This window comes from Ictidomys tridecemlineatus, chromosome 13 (assembly GCF_052094955.1).
Source record: "Ictidomys tridecemlineatus isolate mIctTri1 chromosome 13, mIctTri1.hap1, whole genome shotgun sequence".
Lineage (NCBI taxonomy): Eukaryota > Metazoa > Chordata > Mammalia > Rodentia > Sciuridae > Ictidomys > Ictidomys tridecemlineatus.
The window spans coordinates 7,988,657-7,992,216 of record NC_135489.1 but is presented as its reverse complement, the minus strand read 5'-3'; positions in this window follow the sequence as shown (position 1 = coordinate 7,992,216).

Sequence of the window (3,560 nt, the reverse complement as noted above, 5' to 3'; positions counted from 1 at the left end):
TAACTAAATTAAATAGGACACTGGAAAGAATTCTCAAGAGAAAAAGAAATCTGAATAAAGTGTGGAATGTAGTTTACAATCGTGTACCAGGATCGTCTCCCTGGCTGTAATAAGTGGACCATGGTAATGGAATTGACCCACACTCAAAGCCACCGGGTGAAGGACACTATAGGGCACTGGATTCCACTGTCCCACCGGCTAGTGCAGTCCATTTGCAACTTTACGTCTAAAGCTCTTCAGAAGTAAGAAGCTCATTTTAAAAAATCCCTTCTGATGGGAGTAGCTGTAAACCTCCCCTCTGGAGACAAATGCATTTTTAAGAGCTGTTTTAATCTCTGACTTTTATGTGGGAAAGAATGCTCTGAGATTTCTCCTTTCTAACATTCTTCGACTTCTCTGGAACTGCTTGGATTGGATTTCATGGGGTTTGAAGAGGGGGTGAGAGTAACCAAACCATCACTTCCTCATTTTTCTTCCACTTTTGTCGATAGACGGGTCTCAGAGTGGCCTGAGCTCGGGAAGTGGAGGGCACGGGCCTCACTGCCTCCCTCCTGACAGGGTTGGAGTAATTGCTTCATGTTCTCTAGCAAGTTGTGAGACCAGCAGTGACTGAGGACGTGTGTCCAAGACAGAAGGGTAAATGGAGAGAAGGCAGAAAAAGTAAATTTGAATCCACTTACCTGTGTCACTTCAGCAGAGGTTACCTTGCTCTTCTCCCAGCAACATCTGTGACAGGTGCCCATGTCACGGCTCGGGGTGTCAAAGTGTGCTGTCAAAAGTACAGCTCAAGAACACAGATGCTTTCTTAGAAACAAGTGGTCAGCATTTCTTCAATTGTAGTAAAAGTCTTCATATTTATATAATATTCAGGGGTATTTATAAAACTTTAAAAATATGCAATAAACATCAAAATGTGGACAAAGGAGACTCTCTGATAGAATCAAGCTTCAGTCACAAGACCTGGGCTTCTTCCCTGCTTCTTTTGCGTATTAACTGCGTGGTATGTGACCAAAGCCTTGGTCAGTTCTCCTCTCCTTCTAATAAGGATGCAATACCCTATCCTGTGTGTATCCCAGGGTTTTATTGAGAATCAGATGGTACCTAGTCCCTCTTATAACGGACTGTTCAACTCATCTTTTCTTCTCTGCCTCTAATACCAGCTACCTCTATCTTCAATCCAACTCTTCTGATTTGCATAAACTCTCACTCCCTGAATCACCTCCTGGTTGGGCTCTGAGCTGCCAGACTCCAGACTGCTGCTAGTGATCCAACCACAGGAAACACTGTCAGGCTGATCATCTGGTGACAGGGCTGGTTGGCCAGGAGGAACAAATCCAGCCACATTACGAGTTCCTCTGTCAACGAGCCCCTGTCTACCCATCACACCCTCTCATATGTCCCTCCCTGATCCCTAAGTAGTAGAAATAAAATCTGCTTCAGGAACCACACTCCATATCTCTGTTCTTTGCTCACTGCTTAATTCAGCTACAAGAATGAGACGTAAAAGTCTCATTTTAGGTGTTACCTTTTGTCTCATTTTAACCCCAAGACTGAACTAAAGGCTTATTATCAGTGCTTGCAAGAACACCTTGCTAATTTCTTTATGATTTTATGTTCCTATTTAATAGTCTTTTATCAGCTGAACTGAGTCTTTAAAAATGAAATTTTTATTTTTGTTTCTGAGTAATTAATACAATATCAAATAGATGCCATATTCCATAAAGATTCTGGACGAGAGTTAGCAGTTGTTTATATAAATAGGAAGTTATTATAGTATTAATTCAAGGAAAATTCTCTTGTGTTTTAAAGTCCATGCTATAGGGTATGTTTCAAAGGACAATATAATTAGGACATGTTATGAATTAAATATCCCCCCCCCCTGAAAATCTAATATACTGAAATTACTGGGGTTACTCAATAACCTAAGAATGTGATATTATTTGGAAATCAAATAACATGATATGGATGTGGTTACCTCAGATATCAACATTAAGGGACAAAAACTTAAAATCTCATCACTCAATAAGTTAGCAATTGTGAATAAAGACCAAGGTATTCAGCATTTGGGTACATGACTCAGAGCGCGAGGGTCCCTTACCAGCTCTGAGACGGGGTTCCCGCTGATGGATGCTTGTGGTTGAATGTGAGCCGCAGAAGGCATAGCAAAATGAGGGAAGAAGAGGTCTGTGGGGTGGGGGTTGAGTGTCCCACGACATGGCGGAGGCAGTGGAGCAGAAGGAGATTGAGAGTGCGTGAGAGGGATGGGAGAGGGGAGGAAATGCAGACAGGATTAACGAAATCATGCTAGACACATGTATAAATACATCACAGGGAATTCCACTTTTATGTACATGTAGAAAGTACCAATCAAAACTAAATAAAAGAGCAAATAAAAGGAAGATCAGTAGAGTAGAGGCAGGAGAATAGGGGTGAATGGGAAGGCAGAGAATGGGGTTAGAAATCCAATCCCATGCAGGTATGATTTTGTCAAAAGGAGCCCAACTACTAGGTATAACTGTGATACTCCATGAAAACATGAACCATAGGATCCCAAAAATCTAAGAAGCCTCCTAGGCAGATAATCAAAATTCTGGTCACTCTCCTCTTTTCCTGTAAATCTAGCTCTCTTTATCCCTCACCTCAATGGGCTCATGTTGTATATGGAACCCATTGTCAATTTTCAGTGAAATATAATTAAAAACAAGGTCTAGCCCAACCTGAAGTCCTTGCCACAAAGGTAACAGAGAAACAAATCAGCTTCATTACTGAGGAAGAATCAGACTAGAATGTGAAACCCATCACGGGCAATCCACTAAGAGGTTCCAAAGACAGGAAGAAACCCCATCACATAGATAGCCAAGCAGATCAAACCCATCACACGGGTGTCTTCAAGAAAAACAGAAGCATCCTCAAGGGGACGTAGCAATAAGCACTTTTTATCAAACACGGTTTGTGTGAAATGTTCCTGTGACCATCTGTGCTGGCCAATTGGCCCTATCCAAAGATGAAACAAAGGAGAAAGGAACAAGGTGCATCTTTACCATGGAGCCTGTGTCCCTGAAGTGAGGGTCCCAGCTCCTATGGAACCTGTGGCACCTAGGTCTTATCCTGATGTTTCTGTCCCAAAGAGCTGACTCCTGCATTCTAGAGAAAGACATCCCCCGGTCTCAATGCCAAAAAAGCCCCATCTAATTTTCAGAAGAGCTTGTGTACATTTCAAAGAGAGAAAAGAGTACTGAGAAATTTTATAAAGTAAATCCTTAAGAACATAAAGAATGCAAAGCCTTTCCATTAATTTCAAACTGAAAAATTTAATCTCTTTTTAAAGACATTTTTATTTATCCTTACATAATATTTTGAGACTCATTGTCTACTCTGAGTCCTTTTCCACATTCAAAAATATGCTCAGGTCTTTATTAAAAAACATTCTACTATTCAAAATGAATTATAAATTACATTACTTCAAATTAAACTATTCAAACTATTTGATATAAAATTAAAAGTAAATTTGATCACATTTTAAAACATAATAGATTTTTATTGACCTCTTTATCCTATAA